The sequence below is a fragment of the Mercenaria mercenaria genome, chromosome 9, assembly GCF_021730395.1.
Source record: "Mercenaria mercenaria strain notata chromosome 9, MADL_Memer_1, whole genome shotgun sequence".
In the NCBI taxonomy this organism is placed as follows: Eukaryota; Metazoa; Mollusca; class Bivalvia; order Venerida; family Veneridae; genus Mercenaria; species Mercenaria mercenaria.
In genome coordinates, this window is record NC_069369.1 from 55,520,997 (window position 1) to 55,541,578 (window position 20,582).

Sequence of the window (20,582 nt, forward strand, 5' to 3'; positions counted from 1 at the left end):
TGTAAAGTATACTTCTTTTCATCAACAGGTTCTAGTTTAGTCAATTATTTTGAAATTTTAAATTAGAAGATTTCTCAGCCTACGGAAATACAACCTTGTTACTGCTTTTTTTTCAATTCGGAGGATTCGCTGGAGAGTGTTGCATAACTTCATAGATGAAATACACAATTTTGAACTATGTATTAAGTTCACATACAATACTTTTGTTCACTTACAATACATATAAAAATTAAGGCCTCGTTTCTTGATACAATTATAAGGAAGGACTAGTTTTTAGATAATATAGCTGATGTTTATATGAAGGTAGCATATGTCTGTTTCCCTGGTAACTCGGACGTCGGAGTGATATGGCCCTGCCAGGCGGCTTATGGTATGTTCAAAGATACAGACCTAAAAATAGAAAGAATGTAAATGACTGTTTACATCGGAATTAAGAAATAAGTAAAGTCCAAAGTAAACTTCCTAAGGTAGTTCTGCACGTTCGTATCAAAACTTTTTCTAAAATGTAGACTTTGATTAAACCATGACTTTTCAAAACTTCAGAATACACTAAGAAAATCAGCAAATAAAAAGATAGGGTCGTGTGCTTGATTATTTGCTAGACTGATCTAAAACGCAAGTTTCATTTTGGGAGTCTATGGGAAAACCAAAATTTTTATAAGATTTTTTTTTCTACAATGTAGATTTTAATAAAACTTCTCACAGTCGTAAAAAACATATGACCTATAATATGGTGTAATAAAATGTTTAGGTCCGTTTGCTTATTTTTGAGATATCTGCCCAAGATTAAAGTGATCCGCACATTTCTATCTGGTTTTAAGTCATTATTTTAAATTATTTAACGTGTCAGATGTTTTAATACCATATTTTAGCTTTAGAAAGATAGTTACGTTGTCATTGTAATATATTTACTCACGGGTTGTCATTAATTCATAAAATGATTTTCATTCCATACGCCGAATCCAGGGTTTATACTACATTACACGGATAAATGATGTTACGCGATCACTTCCGGTTTATCAAACGTGCAGAACGACCTTAAAAAGCATAATATTCTTCAGTACAGAAACCACCTGACAGAGAACTTCAACCCTCAAAGATACATTATATTAGCCATTTGCCCTAGTGACCTTAAAAAGTTAGGGTGAAAGATAGAAGCAAATGGCCACTTTCATTCCGCACTCAGCTTCAAGTATAGCTAAAGTGGCAGGGGCCAGTTTCGCATTTGGCCCGGGTACGTTTTTTAAATAAAACAGACGGATGCACTTTAAAGGCATTTATATTTAACTGGTTATTTATGATGTTTATAGAACTGAGGATTCCTGCGTACGAGTAGTTATTGTGTAAAGTATATGTACTTGAATCGATTTTCCTAGCTCCGTGTAGACGGCCGGTGTAGCGTGATTATCACACGGTCGTGACCAGGTCCACGGTTTATATATGTTTTTTCAAAACCTGCCCAAATGCTTATTCTTTGTCCAATATTTGCAAAATTTTGCATATTAAATTCTCAAAGATAGCTTTTGTAACTTACATAATTTAATTTTGATTTTATATAAAAATAATTCCTGAAATTTAAATATATTGATTTGAATATGCCAAATTTGACGTATTTTACCGGCTTTTATGGTGCTTCAGAAAAAATTTGCAGAACACAGTAACTTATCTTTTTCACGAATCAGATTGTCTTAAAACTTGCTAGAGGTGTTAAATATTGTGCATGGGACTGTTGTTTGTGAATAGCTACTCAAAATAATAAGATTTACACGCTCTGAAAATGACCTTTTTGTCTAAAAATCTACAAAAAAAACATGGCCGCGGTGTGCAAATAATGAGTTGCTTATTTCAAAACTGTCCTATTATTCTTCAGTAAACTTCTTGTTAATTTAAGACTCTAATAACTTGCTTGACATACCCATAGGCAAATATCTGTTTATTGGTGTAATTACACGTTTGGAGAAAAGCGTGATTCGCACGTTTTAATTTCATCATTCGCCGCCTGAAGAGACAAGATGGCGGAACTTGCGAAATCGAAAGTAAGTAGATCTGCACTTTTGAAATAAAATGTTGTAGATTCTAGATCTTTCTGATTGACAGTCACTTGTTTATCTTATTTATCTGTTTCCACATATAATATGGATCTAGTAGATTACATACAACCAGTTTAAAATAATCACCTACTGGTACTGATGATAAACCCAGACAGATGATAAAGTCGAACTCCTTGGAAATATTCGATTGCAATCGGTTATTTATAAAATTGAACACACCATCTAATAGTTTCCACTAACAACACCAACTGGTGTAAACAAAAACAAAATTGGTAAATATTCTGTATGAATAAATGACTTACATAAATTTGTATAAAAAATATTTATCCAAAATTACTGGGGAAGAGGGTGTTTTTTGCGCATGCTCACTTTCGAAACATGAAGGCCTGACATTTGTTAACTTTTCATTACTTGATCAGGAATGACTGTTGCAGCTTTTTGGGGAAAGTTTCAATATAATAATACCAAAGAAAATTTTGTAAATGACACAGGGTTCGAATTTATCATCAGTCAACGTTCATAAAGTCCCCTTTTTACATACTCCTTTCAGGCCCTCACTTCGTGTGAGTTTGCTTACTAAATATAAATTTGAATTATGTAAAGTTTTCAGCAAAGGTTAAGCTTTATTTTGATACCGACCATTGATTTCAATTTGCAGAAATAAAAAAGTTACAGGTAAAAAACCTCATTTTCTGTCCGGGTTTATCATCAGTACCAGTAGTGTGCGGATGCTCTTAAGACTTCTTGAAGTTCTTCAGCCAAAGCCTGGCCAGAGTGACATAATTTTACAATATAGCAGCTGTAATTGTGATTTATTAGCTGTTTTCACCTACTGAAATTAGAAAAAATTGATTCGTAATTAGATGTTCAGTTGGAATGTAATCCAAAAATTTAAAACGGGATCCATATCATATGGAACAGAGGAGATACTGAGATATTTTATGTGATATACTGTATGGGCAATGTCCCAACTTGTGTTAAACACTCGTAAGACCAATATATTGGAAGCAGTTTCTGATAAAATTTTCATCGCTGCTGACCCTTTAAATTCTATAGGTTTAAATGCTGATTGTGTCACAATTTTGAAATTAATTTTAAAAAAAAACATATATTTATCAAAAGGGGTTTCGGTTAAAGGTAAATTTTATCTAACGTCGCTTTGTGAAACAATGAACATAAGCTTTGTAGAGCTTTCGAACGACCCTTTTCTAAGAACAGTTAAAACCAATTATACCTTACCCCCAGCAATGTGCGAGTATATATCATTTACAACTGGGCCTACTGAGGCAATCGTGATAAAGTGCCTTACCCAAGGTCACACCGCAATGGGAGTTGCCAGGAATCGAACCTGGGGCCTTCACCTCTGTAGGACAGCATAATAGCCAATGCGTCCGCACGAGTTCCTCATTAGTTTATGTTAAATTATGTAGTATGTAAGTTGTCGGGTCTAAAGTATTACCTGAGGTAACGGAATTCAGACGAAATGGAAACGGTCATTCATCCATCCAGATTCAGCTCAAAATAGCGGAAAAAGTAAACGGTTATGAGACACTTTGCTTCCCACCATTATTTTCGTCTGGCCACATGCTTTAAAAATATGCATGTGTTTAAGGTCAGCCATTTGCAGATAATACGGTACAGGTCGCGCAAGGTGTGCATTTTGGGCCATTTTTGCCTCAAAATTTAGTGTCATGAAACCTGCGTTTTACTCGTTTTTATCACAGAAGCAACAGCATCGGCAGGCTGAAAATGTCACACAATGAAGTGCTATGTCTATGCCATACATTTGCTCAACACTTGCCTTGAATTTATCAAAATTGGATTTTTCATGATTTTTTTTTCGCACTGGCATCAGTGCAGATTTGTGGAATTTTCAAATTAACTGTCCCTTGCCCCCTAACAATACCTGTCAACCGTTAACTTTTTTCAGTGAGGCCTGTTTGACATTTGAATGTTCACGTAAAGCTGAATGCTGATAAGGATAATATACGTTTTTCAAGCAGTTATAAGAAAATAATGCAATCAAGCTTACATTCGCATCTGATCTGCCAGTATTTTTGTAAAACGTCATACTTAAACCTGATTTTAACTCTAATGTAAGGTTTTATCTCTAATGTAAGATTTTGACGCTAACCATTCGAATCTGTGGCTACCAGCTACCAACTGCGTCCAGAAAGTACCAACATTCACAGATATTTAGAATAATCTTCTTGTCACCCTAAACAAAAGCATACCTTTTAGTCAGGCAAAACATTACAGGCGTATAATCTCAGATGAAACATGTAATGACTCGTATTCTTCTTTAAGATCATAAAAACAATCCTACAACAGTTTTAGATCTGTTTCCTCAACGTCTAAAGAAGAAGCAGTGATACTTACTGAAAGGAGCGATAACTGTTGTAAATGTGTCGTACACACTTCACTGTCATTTACAAGAAACGTTTACATATTGGGGACTGTTAAGACTGTCTACCAATAACGGTGTAAAACATACGTATGATATGAAATGAATAATTACAAATAATCGCCTGTACAATTTATTGGATTTCCTCATTCGTTCAGGGTATTGCAAAGAATATGCACATAATGTTGCCAAGTATTACAGTCTGTAAAACTATCGTTGAAGGTAGTAACTTTACTGATACCGTTAAACTCGGGAAATACTTAATGTATGTTTCTACGGTGACTGTGCTAAAGAGGTTATTTATTTTATTCATAATTGTGAAAAATGTTTATATTCAGTTTGTTGAACAAACTAATTTAAACGTCTCCAAAGGGATGAATACTTCAAAAAATTGATATTAGAATGTCACGTATCATCTTATTGGTCAAACGTTGTTTCGCATTATAATAATCAAGATCATAGCATGAAAGACTTCTCATTTATGACCATACATAATGAAACTGGTGGCTTTCATCGCTTATGTAAAGAGACTCTTTGGTGTCATAACTTGCCTAACGGTTTAAATTCAAAAAATGTGTTCGGTGTTTTGATGACTACCAGTAATATATTTATTTCCAATTATGTGTTGTTATATATTTTTATGTTGGACATTGCCTGTTGGCAGATGGTTTCTCTTGTTACGGGGGTCAGTTAGTCCCAGGTCTAGGTAAAAGTGACCTTGCGACTGAAGAAAGTTTCAGCTCATTAACTAAAAAATGCTTTGGCCAATATTCCAAATATTGTTTAGAATTGTTGCATGCGGCTAGTAAAGGAACATTATCATTTATCGTTCTGGCGTGTTGGCGTCCTTCAAATGTGCCAACCTGGCCGAACGAAATGATAGACTCCAGCCATCATATAATAAAACAAAGAAGTCAATAATCCTTTTATTTTATTGGTACATGTTTTATACGATATCGGCAGATTGTTATGACCTTTGTGTAGGACAATATCTCAAAACAGACTATATGATTAGACGTAATTAGATATTTCATAACAATAATCTGTACAATGTGCTCTTATTACCAAAATGTAGGTCAACAATAACGGGACTAACAGACAGAAATCAATAGCAATATCGTGTATTTAGTATTTTATTCACCTAAATGTATCATCAAACGAGTTCATTACGAAACAATTGTATCCCGCAGATGATTTGATAACAAAAGCCATTTCTTACTATCATGTTACTTCAATTCCACCCCCTCTCCCCGCGACCATTACTTTATATGGTTTGAAATATCTTGAATAAGCCTGATATCAGTCGGAAGGATATCATAACCCCACCCACTGTCTGTTAAAGTTCAGGTTATGGTATTTACCTTGTTAAACGTATACAAAAACGACGTCTAAATTAATGTTTCTTCCTTATGGCTAAACATTGTCAAATAAAAGTCTTTTTAATAATTGCAGTCTTTTTATTTTGTTCTCGAAAATCTGCAAATAAAAAAAAAGTACTCAAAATTGGTAACACGTTTCCATTAAAAGAATAACAGTACCACGGTTATTTCTCTTAGGCATGCAAACAAGTATCATATGGAACAATATGCTACTCCCCGTTTTAAAACTGCAATTTCCTGCATCATGAACTATTTGTAACTATGCTAACAACGTTAAAATACGGGAAGTAACACGTCCCGCGGAATAACTTAGGAATGCGCACTGTAGATGTCTAGTGAGTTATTCTGTTTGCCTAATAATTAATTCATTGCGTGTAAATTAAATGTAACACGTCTTTCACATGAAATAGATCAAATGTATAATACGTATATAGTAGAATTCTTTTTCGGCGCCTGTAATATGTCGACGTGACCTCAAAGTGAACGAAAATTCAAGCATACAACTGCCGTTCCTGTCATTTTTCGGGGGTATTTTGAAGAGAAAACGTGTGTTAACAGAGAGATACTCGCGCTCACGTGCTATTAAAACACTATTTAATATATGCGCATTCCGTGGCTGAGCGTAAACGTATTACGGCCGCAAAACGGATAACTCAAAAGGAAATGACGTCAAATTTGTAAGTGACAAAACAGCGCAGATATCCACGCGCATTTCATAGAATGACGTTCAGGGATTAAATATTCATTTATTAGTATTTACATGTTTTTTACGCTAGAATAGCGTTAGCGCATGTTCATTTCGTATTATAACATCATACTAGAATCCCTCGGGATACGTTGCTACCCTCGCTCTACCGGGCTCGAGCACCAACCAATCCCTCGGGATTTTGCAGATGTTATAACACAAAAAATATGCGTTATCCCAATATTCGCATGGATTTTTCATAATATATATATATGTATTACATATTGCTTCGCCGACGGATTTTCAGCCGGCGACATATGACCAAAGAAGGCCTGATTACAAAATTTGCACAACAATAAACAGCTTAAATGTTTACAGAATCATGTTGGTTCATATCTAACACGATTTTTGTACTAATAATTGTTGCGAAATCAACCATTTCGGTCGTTACAGATCAGCATACAGAATCGGATCAAAATTTGTATATGAACAAAGTGTCACGTTAGGAACAGAATTATGAAACAAACAATCATATGTCACCATGCTTGTTCAGGCTTGCCCTTGAATATGCAAATTTGAAGAAAAATCCGGTTTTAAGGGCAGACTACTCCCAAAAATGCACGGTGATCTATGATTGTTTTTGCATTTATCTCTTTCTAACATGACCCGGCTCCAATAGGTAGAGCGTCGGTCTACGGATCGCGAGGTCGTGAGTTCGATCCTTGGGCTGGGCGTATGTCTTCCGTGACGATTTGATAAAAGACATTGTGTCTGAAATCATTCGTCCTCCACCTCTGATTCATGCGGGGAAGTTGGCAGTTTTGTACTGGTACAGAATCCAGGAACACTGGTTAGGTTAACTGCCCGCCGTGACATGACTGAAATATTGTTGAAAAACGGCGTTAAACCCAAAACAAACAAACAAACAAACTTTCTAACATGAAACTGTTTCCTTATACAACGTTAAAAAACTTTGTAAAAATTCTATTATAGGGAAGATTTTACCCCATCTCTCATAAAAGAAATTGCAACGAGTGTCTTTAAATGGTACAATCTAGTGCATTCTCGAAATATACGGTACCGGGTGATTACTTTGAGCTTTCACAAAAATTATCCGTATAGGGCTCAACGTAAATGAGGACCTCACACGATATTAATGCCTTAGTAATTCATGCTATAAGATATATGTCACTAGTTTTTTTTTTCAGCTTTCACAAAACGCATCCGTATACGACTCAACGCAGGAACGAAAATCGCATTACAAGCCTGTTTTAATCTCGGGCTACACTGACGTATGTGTTTGTCCCTCCCTGTCGATGAATGTATATCTTTAAAGTTAAAATTGTGATCTACAATTTGAGTTGTTACATTGCCTATTCGGGGCATAGGTTAGGGCAGGGTGACGGTATCAATTCGGAGTAAAATTATATATTTACAGAGTAAATGTTTCTATACGTTGCATATAAAAAATATATGGTACCGGGTGATTACTTTGAGCTTTCACAAAAATTATCCGTATAGGGCTCAACGTAAATGAGAACCTCACACGATATTAATGCCTTAGTAATTCATGCTACTGTGACCTAAGATACATGTCACTAGTTTTTTTTTCAGCTTTCACAAAACGCATCCGTATACGACTCAACGCAGGAACGAAAATTGCATTACAAGCCTGTTTTAATCTCGGGCTACAGGTGACGTATGTGTTTGTCCCTCCCTGTCATTGAAGGTATATCTTTAAAGTTAAGATGGTGATCTACAATTTGAGGAGTTACATTGCCGATTCGATGAATTGTTTAGGGCAGGGTGACATTATCAATTTGGAGAAAACTTATATATTTACTAATCAAATGTGTTCTATACGTTGCATATGAAAAAAAAAAATGGTACCGGGTGATTACTTTGAGCTTTCACCAAACTTATCCGTATAGGTCGCAACGTAAATGAGGACCTCACACGATATTAAAAACCTTAGTAATTCATGCTACTGTGACCGAAAATATATGTCACTAGTTAATTTTTTTCAGCTTTCACAAAACGCATCTGTATACGACTCAACGCAGGAACGAAAATCGCATTACAAGCCTGTAATCTCGGGCTACAGTGACTTCTGCGTTTATCCCTCCCTGTCACAGAACTGCCTTAAATGGGGGATGAATATATAAATAAAAGCTATGTCTATATGGCCACAGTAAATGGAGGATAAATATATACTGAAGCTTTCGCTACACCGTCCAGTATGGCCGCAATAAATGGGGGGAAAATATATACAATTGCCTTCCCAAATTAATATTTACAGAGTAAATGTTACTATAGGTTGCATAATTGTATTTTATCATAACTTATAATTCCATTTTTGATAACTGCTTGCAAGGTCATTGTCATTTTCGATTTTAAACCCAGATATTTCCGGTTAATATAATTGTATCCTATTATAGTTTCACAATTTTCGCAAATGTAGCATTGGACAAAAAATCAGTTCTTTTCTACAGTAATTCAATAAATTGATACGTGATTTATAACTTTGTTGGCGGTATTTTATAACACTTGGGTAAGATAATATCTCATAACAGAAGAATAGTTAGAGTAATTCAATATTTCTGAACTTATCTACTCAGATTACCAACATGTAGGTCAACATGACAAACACAACTCAAATAATCAGTTACAATAAACCACATTTTAGGCAGGGGTGCCATTTATTGAGTTCGTTACGGAGGTTATTCCTGGCAGTTTTCTGCTAAGACAATATACTCTCTGATCCATCACGTCTCTTTACTACAAACAATGACAAACATCATTTAGTAATAGGCCGATTGGCATCGCCATTCGTTTTCATACTGGACTAACTTACTTTATATTAGGTATAAAACAAATTTTGAGGTTGTTTCATTAACTTTTTAAAAAAATTAATACATGCGAAATTCACATAATATTTCGTTTCAGATACACGTGTCAAAACATTACTGAAATACAATATTCTGGGTGAGTTAAAACACCAGACTGTATACAACACGTTATTTCAGCTTTTTTGTTGTTCTTACCTGTTCGCATGAAAGGACAAGACTAGTGCTAAAATAATCAGTATGTTATAAACAAATAAAAGAAAACAAAACTGAAATTTCCTGCAGTAACGGAAATCATCTACATAATTGTAATTCTTTATCGATTTTCTGACAATATCTAGTTTTAGATATAAAATAGCTGGTTCCATAGTTCTGCCACGCACACTGAAGTATAAGGATTATTGTTATTACAGCACTAGCCTCAGGTAGCCTTTCCTCTTTTAGTCTAAAAACCAAGTCAATATCATAAGTTTATATACAAGTAATTTGCTTGAATATCTAATTACAAAGGGTGGATTTAAAAATGAAACACTAAACATTAGTTTCCAGATGTAAACAGCGTCACTCCTGCACAATAATGTAAATTAAGTTAGTTGAACTGTCATTTTGGACTTTGATTAAAACTGCTTAGCTAAATACTACACAAGAACGCAGAAATTAAAACGTTATCTGAATATATAACATTTAACAAACCGAGAGTAAGGGCATAAAAAAGTTTACAATAATAATGTCACAAACAGATATCCTGGCTATTTCAAGCAAAGGAAAATTACAAGGAGCAATCAAAGCTGTACAAATTAATATGCAAGTCGACTAACCATACCTACTTCCAAGCTTAAATTTTACAAAGCCTGAAAGTACACATGTGCACAAATATAACAGGTTAAAACTTTGTTTCTTGCAACATGACATATCGGGTGTTTCTTTTGCATGTGCAGAAAGTAAGCGTTGTATCTCATTTTCTTATAATCCAGTTATATTCCAAACACTTATTCATTCAAAAGCCAGATAATTTTGTGAAGAACTTCATGAAAGCTCTATAGACCGCGAATGTAGGAATGGGGCATTTTGTTTTATGTTACGGCAGAACAGTAACCCGAGAGCCAGATATGAGCCGCACCATGAGAAAACCAACATAGTGGGTTTGCGACTAGCATGGATCCAGACCAGCCTGCGCATCCGCGCAGTCTGGTCAGGATCCATGCTGTTCGCTAACAGTTTCTTCAATTCCAATAGGCTTTAAAAGGGAACAGCATGGATCCTGACCAGACTGCGCGGATGCGCAGGCTGGTCTGGATCCATGCTGGTCGCAAACCCACTATGTTGGTTTTCTCATGGCACGGCTCATATATCCATCTGCACGTTTATCTTGTGATAGATTTTTTCTTGCATGCCGCATTTTTCAGTTAATAGAAGAAATGAAAAAAAACCTAATGCTTTTCTTTAAGTACTATTTTGTTAAAGTTACTGTAGCATGTGAAATTGCGCATTCATTCATAAGCACGTGAGTCATCTTACACCCTGGGATGCAAGAGGAGTATTTCCAGTGCCGGCAAAAAATACAACGTGACAGGTTTCTAAAAGACATGATGTTACAGCATTACTAGTCAGTTTTCTATTACATTTGGAAACTGATTTCTAAAGAAATAATCAGTATTGATTATTGAGCTATATGTAAAATTTGATTCGTGTCACTAAGTCTGCCTGCTGATTATATTTAACTCATGCTTCAAATTAGTTCCTTTGAAAGAAAGCACAATGTAATGTATGATTCTTGCCTCAACAGGTCACTGACTAGAACATTCAGCACTGCTGGCATGCCTATTTATGTTCCGTTCTCGTGCGAAAATGAAAGTTTTTGCATTGTCCGGGTTCCTAAATAATTTGATAATTCTTAGTCTAATGTGTTTATACCATACATGTACAATGCGCCATGCTATGCGGAAACAATATCTTCATATTTAAAATCATGTTTTTTTGTAGACTTTTCATTGCATAAATTTTAATGGCAAGTTGAGTATTATCCTATAGTGTATATGAATGACTTTGCATAAACATATCTGTAGTCAGGTTATTAATAAACGTAACGTGTGTATTCCATAATTATGCAATAATTCTTTACGGTTAACAGTTTACATGTAGGACATATGATAAGCTGATAGTTCAAGTTTGGTATGTAATATATATTATATGGCTAAAGTTTATTTCACAGACGTTGTTCAGGGATATTTTGTGTTTTGTTTTATTTTGTTTATTTATGTACTGTTTTTTAATCTTGCTTTTTTCCACTTTCCCAAACACCTCAACTATTCTATCTACTCCTTATCCATTATTGTACTTTGCATATAATTAAAATGTACTTGTTGTTGGAATTTTGAAGAAACTAGTCTGCCACATTTTCCGTAACAGTTTCTTTTTGTTGTGGGCCTACTTTGCGATGCATGGTTCTCCGGCTGTGATTGGAGTGCTCTGTGATTCCGGGAACTCTGTCCGTGTCTTTTATTAACGAATTGCATAATTACGAATACAGCTACACATCATAAGCACACAGGTCACGTATGTAAGCTAGAAATAACTGTTTCCGTATACAACTGATCAGTCGGGATAACTATAGGCTGCCTTCGAATGCATTGAGTTGACATAGCTTGACATTCTATCAGACACTGATGGAAGAGAATGTATTGTGGTAATCATCCCTTGTGTATAGAAGCAGAAAACACAAAATAACGAATTATGGACACGGGAATTAAAGATAGATATAGAGTGATAAGGATAAAGGCAAGAGACAACACTGTGAATGGACGTATGCCCCTGAAGTAACGGTTATCGCCAACGACAAATATTCCAACATATATTATAAAATGACCATAAATTTTGTTAAAACCAAATACCGATTGGTTACAACAAATAACAAGACTGTTAATTTTCACGGATAGCACAAACTAAAACATATTAAAGCAATCATTTAAAACTATTATAATAATTCATCTAAAATAGCTCTCGGAAGTATTAAAGAATAGTTTAAGCAATATTACAAACAACACCTGGTTGTTTTCATTTTGGTTTAGTAACAACGAACTCAAACTTTATCCTCAGCGGCCACACATGCGTTCCAAACAATAATTTTAAGCTACCTGCTTACCAAGTTGTATCGAAATATCCCAGTCCTATCTAAAGTTAATGAGCGGACAGCCCCCGTATACCCTGGTAGCCCAAATGAAACCATGGTATATAAATAATAGTTATCGAATAAGTATGCAATTTTGTTGCATATAAATAACACTTATGGCATATCAATAACAAATTATAGAATATAAATAGAAAATATAGCATATCAATAATTTTTATTGAATATTGAATACTTTACGAAAATATAAAACCCGTTTCTAATCATTTTGTTATTTTTAGTTTCAGACCGGTGTAAAGGAAGTTAAGTTTCCTCCAGAGCTTTGAACGAGCTTCGAACGAAGTTATAAAATCTGGAAAGTTGATCCCTCGGAAACACCGAGAACAAGGCAAACAGTGAAAATTGCAGACTCGGTTTGATTGAGTCTGTTTATGAGCAGTAATGGAAAATGCAACACTGCCCACGCCCCCTAGCACCTGCTTAAGCAGTATTCAATCTTCAAATCTATATGAATTGAAATCAATGATCCCGAAGGACCAGAAAATATAATACATGTAATTGAGGCAAGAAGATTCCTGGCATTTTCTGAACAATTACATGTTCGGAGATCGTTAATAAGCATGTTCGTGAATTGTCAAATAACGCAGATTTACCTAATTTGGCATTTGGCTTGTAATATGCTTATTTAATCATCGGAACATGTAGAACAAACTACGAAATTCTGAACAATAAATATAATATAACGAAATGACATATTAAAAAAGAGGTATTTGTACTAGTCGAGTTTTAGACACCTTTTTTTTTTTTTTTTTTTTTTTTTGCCACAACGAATTTAAGGTATTTCTCTAGAGGTGATAACTTATATTAACAATTTCTTATACTTTTGGAACGTGGTGAGGATTTTAGATTAACCTTATGGATCCAAGACAGTGCACTACTGAGTTCCTTGTTCTGTCTATGTTGTCTTAATGTTTCACTTTGTCAGTGTGTTTATGTGTCCATGTCTATATGTATCTATTTTATAGAAGGGTTTCAATATGATGTGGAAGCGCTTTCAGAACGTAGCTTGCCCTATAAGACCTTAGTTAATTTTATCTTAAACTGTCTTATATACACGTAAGTGTGCACCATTCACACCGTATTTTTAAATCGCAATTAAACTGTTTGCCAGTTAAACATATACTACAATAGCGCAAGGCTTTTACGAGATTTCCAACAATATGCGGCTACTATTAAATATAAAACTGTAAATTATTGAGTCAAAAAGGTAATTGTAATTGCCTGATACTTGCAGTTTTAGAACTGTAATTTTACTATGAAATGATTTCTTGTTTTTAATGATACTTTAAAGACATACTCCAGTAACATCTATACACCACTGTGATATTTGTTAACACAGTTGAAAGTTGACACGTGACAAAGCCAATAACACATTTTTCTTACTGAACCAGGTGAGACGATTACACTTTCCGCCGACAATAATAATTTATCAAGATGTCAGTATAAATTTTATGAGACACTGATGGACGAGTTGGCTTAAGTGATCACCATTTGAAAGCAGAACACTCAAAACTAACCAATAATGCGTAAAAAAACTAGAATAAAAAGTGGGTATACGGCATCAGGAAAATATATGTTTACGCAGACTCACACTTCAGATAATGTTTCTTGAAAATCTATTAATTGACAGTCTAACTTTATTGTGTTCTCATAGCAATCATAATTAATTTTCTTTTTTTTTATAAAAAATGCCTTCGCTCTTAGTTTCGAAACACAAAGGGGCACTTCATATAAAAAGTATGTAAATTTTCTCAAGACTTATTCTATAGATAATACATCTATGCAACAGAAAACTTTTTGAGTGAGAAATATTTACATTTATTTAATTCATTCGCCTTCCAATATATAGGATTATAACAACTTTTTAATTAATTCAACACTGGGTACGTGTTTCATTGTATAGTCATAATATGATGTTAGCTGTGATAAAACAATATTTCGGTACTTGTAAAAACAGTGCCTGATCGAAGCGACCAATGGAAGTTTAATAGAATGACTTGGTAATTGACATCCCTTAGCTTCTAAGAATACGAGATATCGTGTTTCTCATACAGTGCACATAAAGAGAAACATGTATTTTATCATATTATTGCATTTCTGATAACCTGTGTGCAATGTCATTGTCATTTTCGATTTTCAGCCCAGATATTTAATAATTACACAGTTTTCGCGAACGTAGCGTTGGACAACAATCAGTTATCCAGGAGCCTCCATGGCCGAATGGTTAAGGTCGCTAACTTCAAATCACTTGCCCCTCACCGAAGTGGGTTCGAGCCTCACTCGGGGCGTTGAATTCTTCATGTGAGGAAGCCATCCAGCTGGCTTACGGAAGGTATGTGGTTCTACCTAGGTTCCCACTCGTGATGACATTATGCACGGAGGGACACGTTGGATCCTCCTCCACCATAAAAGCTAGAAAGTCACCATATGACCTATAATTGTGTCGTTGCCCCCACCAAATAAAAAAAAGAAACAGTTTTTATTTAGAGTAATTCAGAAAATTGGTACGTGATTTATAACTTCGTAGACGGTATTTGATAACCTTTGGGTAAGGTAATATCTCATAACAGAAGAGTGGTTAGACGTAATTAAATATACTCAGATTACCAACATTTAGGTCAACATGACAAACACGAAACACATTATCAGTTAGAATAAACCACATTTTAGGTAGGGGTGCCATTTATTGATCTCGTTACAGAAACTGAAATCGTAATAATATTCCTAGTAGTTTACAGTTATTAATAAGGCAATTTGCTCTATGACCTACCATGTCTTTAACCAACAAACAATGGCAAATTTCTTAAAGTAATAGGCCAATTAACCCCGCCAAAAGATCGCGAAACCTTATGGGTAGTTAGATAATGTAATGACAATAAATGTGATCAAAAACGTCTATGAAAAGATCCTTTTGAAGCATAGAAGGCAACAACTCAACATAAATCAGACTAGATCGGATTATGTCTGTTCATGAGAGGTTATGAAATGTGCAGCACTACTCATGCTGCTATCAACGGCTTAAGTGGAACTCTGTTACATTGTAAATGAGTGAAGTCCATGATCCCGAAGGACAACACTGAGTTCTACTCTGTTCTAAAAAAAAACAACATCTGCACAAATAAAAAAACATAGACAGACAGGGACAAGCAGACAACAAGAACAACAAAACAAATAAAGGTAGAAAGTGATATACCATCTCGGAACGGAACGGTCAAAACACCACTGATTTTGTCAAGTTTTCACTGATTACTACTACTATAATATTAACTTAATATTCATAAGGTGGATGTTAGTGCACTGACATAAGCACATGATTCGGATCTTTATAAGAATAATTTAAGAAATCAGTGAAGTATAAATTTTACAAGAAGAATTCATACGAACTTAGTATACGTTTATTCTCTCATTACCGATTTTAAATCTAATACCTTTAAAAATATTTCATAAAAAAATCTTTAAGGTTGTTTCACTGAAATTCAAAAAATATCTACATGACATGATATTTCCTTTCAGATACACATAACAAAACATTACTGAAATACAATATTTTGGGTGAGTGAAAACACCAAACTGTATACAGTACGTTATTTCAGCTTTTTGTCGTTCTTAACTGTTCGCATGAAAGGATTAGTGCTAAAATCTTCAGCATGTTATAACAGATAAAAAACTAAATGTAAACAAAAAATGAAATTTCCTGCGATAACGGAAGTGGTCTAATATCGTAATTGATTTTCTGACAATATCTAGTTTAGATATAAATGTGATAGACAGCTGGTTCCATAGTTCTGCCACGCACACAGTAGTATTATGATTATTGTTGTTAGTACACTAGCATTTAGTCTACAAAGCAATTGCATATTGATTGCATCCCGTATTTTCGAAATATATAAATTATTCAAATCCCGTATTTCCAGCATATACGGGAAATATACGGAGCTGTATACAAAGAATATACGGGAAAAATAAGTCCCGTATTTTCAAAATATACAAATCATTTAAATCCCGTATTTCTGGCATATACGAGAATAATACGGAGTTGTATACCAAGCATATACGGGACATATACGTCCCGTATTTTTGAAATATACAAATTATTTAAATCCCGTATTTCCGGCATATACGGGAAATATACAGAGTTGTATACGAAGAATATACGGGAAATTTAATCCCTGTATTTTCGAAATATACAAACTATACATATCCCGTATATCCTGAATATACGGGAAATATACGGGGTTGTATATGAAACATATACGGGAAATATACGTCCCGTATTTTCGTAATATACGGATTTATGTATTCCCGCACACAAGACATATACGGGAATATACGTGTTGTATACGATCAGAATAACCCTTTTTAGAATTTCCCGTATTTCAATAATATACGGGGTATCGTATACTAAGAATTCCGTATTTCATAGTATACGGAAATCCGTATTTTATTAGTATACGGACTTTTAAATATACAAGCCCCGTACACGCCCGTATTTTAGTTTTCCCGTATTTCTTCCCGTATATGGGTAATATATGGGATCCCGTACACTACCGTATATTAACTCTTTTTTCGCAGTGCAAATCAGTATCATTAGTATATATACCTGTAATTTACTTTAAAATCTATTAGTTTATTACAAACGGTGTATTTATAGATGAAACACCAATCATTAGTTTCCAGATGTAAAACGTGTCACTCCCGCGTAATAGTGTAATTTAAATTATTTGAATTGAAGCATTCTAGCAGAATAAACAATGATCCTTTGGAACTTTGGTTAAAACGTCTTAGCTAAATACACGACAAGAACGGAGAAATTTAAAAGTTTTCAGAAAATAACATACAACAAACAAGGGCATAAAATCAGTTTACAAACTACTTGGCAATTTCAAGGACAGAAAAAGTACAAAGAGCAATCAAAAATGTACATATTGTTTAAGTCTGCTTCTAAACTTAATGTTTACAAAGCCTTAATGTACACATGCGCACAAATACCAATTTATAACAGGAACATGACATCTCAAATGTTTCTAGTGCATGTGTAAAAAGTACGCACTGCATCACATCATATTACTCATTGAGCCATTTATATTAAAACACTTCTTCATTCGAAAGCCAGATAATTTTGCGAAGAACTTTATATTCATGTCGTTAGATAGCACTATAGACCGCGAATGTAGCAAGCGAAAACATTGTGTTTTTATTATCATGACAAATCAGTTACCCGAGAGCCAGCTATACCCATGTGCCCCTTCAACTAGTGATAGATTCTTTTTCTTGCAATGTCATGCTGTATTTTGCAGTTAATAGAAGAAATAAAATAAAACTAGTGCTTTTCTCTTAAGCACTATTTTGTTATAGTAGCATGTGAATTTACGCATTCGTTTATAGATTGCAGCACGTGGGTCCCAAGTAATGAGTTTTTCCAGTGCAGGCAAAAACTAAAAAGTTAGCAAGATTACATAACCAAAGGCTATGGTTAACAGCTTGCATAGTCTTAAAATTGATTTAACACTTTCAATATTGGGTTACTGTTCCTATTGTGTTATTGTCAATATACAAATGAATGCAGAACGAAATTGAAATAATTATCTGTGGTAGCAGAAATAATTTATTGCTTGTAATTGAATTTCTGACAATTTCTGACTTAAGAAATAGAATATACAGACAACTGGCTCCACAGCTCTGCGACGGAAAATACAACATGATCGATTGTTTAAAACAGTCTGTAACAGCATTACCGAACAGTGCTTTTCTATTATTTGGAAAACTGTATGCAAAGTTTGATTCCGTATGTGATTATAAGCAGATGATGTGTAAATGAAATATTAGATATACTATGTATGTCATTCTCTTCAATAATTTATCATCAACTCTTTTTTTAATATTTGAAGAATCTAAGTTATTAATAACATATGATATGAAATTCCTGTCGAAATGATCTAACCGCACACGGCTCATTAGAATGGCACAGATGGTATAGTTAAGCATTTGTATTATATTTGTTAATTTACAATTAATATATAGCTAAACAGAGCAAAGAAACATTTCATAGTCCCTTGATCATAAACTTTTAAACCCTATGATCGGACAATACCGTTACCAGATAGATTTAAATAATCGAATCATATACAGAAGCAATATCCCAGACAATGTGAAGTCTACCAAAAAACTACTTTTCCAACTTTAGTATCGTTATGGCAAACGCTACCAATATTTACGCTGCGTTAACTCTGTCGGCAGTACATGCCATTTCTACTGTCAAAGTGCCTGTACTCGGCTAATTTTATTCATCTACTAGAATAAATATTTGGTCATCTAGTATTTTCTATTTGAAGCTGTTTCAGTTTTCATGAATGGAATTACAATGTATCATTAGTTTATTCTATTGTCAAAAAGTGTCAAACAAGAGCAAAGAGTAAAGAGTAGAGATTGTTTTATTTTTGTACCACAGTTATTGTATGTTTAATGGATCAGCTGCGAAACTAGAATTGTTTGATTACCTCAGAATTTAACTGTAGGTGCTAAGAAGTACCATGTGCCTGTTCAAACGTCCGCACCACAGAACAGACTATAGTGGCATAGCATATCAGCTTTTGAGACGATGAAATAATGAATAATGCCAAAGAAAATGTTTCATGTGTTGTCCGATAGAACATCCTTCAAGTTAATCATTATTACTTTTAATGTCACCAAAGGAAATCTTTTAATATTTTAATGATATACATTATATTATATTTCTGCATTGAGTATTGGTATTTTATTAGTATACAAGGAGTCGCTTTTCTAGCACTTAATAGCCCAGATTGTTTGGGAGAATAAGTCGCAAAGATTCTCTTACTTCTATGACTAGTAAGCCTACTGCTCGACACTGCTGACAGAGTTTGCCGGCTATTCAGTATTCCGCTGCTAAGGATTAAGGATTATATCATAGGATCATAATAACATAATCTCCTCCCTCTCCAGATGATAACAGACTATTCAACAACCAAACCATGCTTGAATAATGTTGATTCCTTGCGCTTGAAATTTAATTTATTGCATTGTTCGAATTTCATCCGTTCTCTACCAAATGCGAATTGTGCGCTTACCTATGCGGAAACTGAATTTCCATATCTATGAGATTTCTTTCCAGACGTAACGACTGCATTGAATTGCAAGAAAAAGGTTTAGAAATTATACTATTATGTAATGAATGAATTTCCTTTAACTGTGCTATGGTATGGGGAAAAATACAATGTGTATTCTGCATGCCAGAACATTGTTTACAAGCAGGACATGCCATGACTGCATCTGGCTAATAAGATACAATTAGAGAAATATACCCACATTGGACATTTTGTATCTTTATGTGAAATACAATACATGTATGTATATTCCAAACTCTGAGGTCTATTTCAAACACTTCAAAGCTACATTAACGGAGAAGTGATCGACCTTATCTATGATTAATATAGCGTCAACCAAACCCTTACCCTTCTAAATTTCTATTATGAACTTGTCCATCTTTCAATTTTGACAGTGCTTAATAAAATATACTGACTGAATGGCGAACAGTGCATATCTTGATTAGACTGCACGGATGTGCAGGCTGATCATGATCTACTCTGTTCGCAAAGGCAGAATCAGTCGTGTCCAGCATGATAGGGTTAAATAACACTAAGTTAACTTAAACTTATTTTTCGTGAATGGGTTTTTCGTATGGCAGTACTTTGGTTCAATCTTAAGTAGCAATCAAGTTCACAGAGATATGTTCACACTTTGAGAAAAATGAAATCCTCTAAAAGTATGAATCAAATCTTTAACTTTTACTCTGCTAAATTGCTACGATAATGGACTGGTCCATCATTCAACTTGGGCAATACCATTTTATTATTTGAAGGTCTGTTTACTGAAAATTTACTAACTAAATAGCGAACAGTGCAGTTATCCGGATCTTGGTCTGCACTGGTCACAAAGGCACAATCATTTGCCGGCAGCAGGCTAAAGGTTAAGGGGACGCATATTGCTACATTCACAGTTCATACAGAAATGAG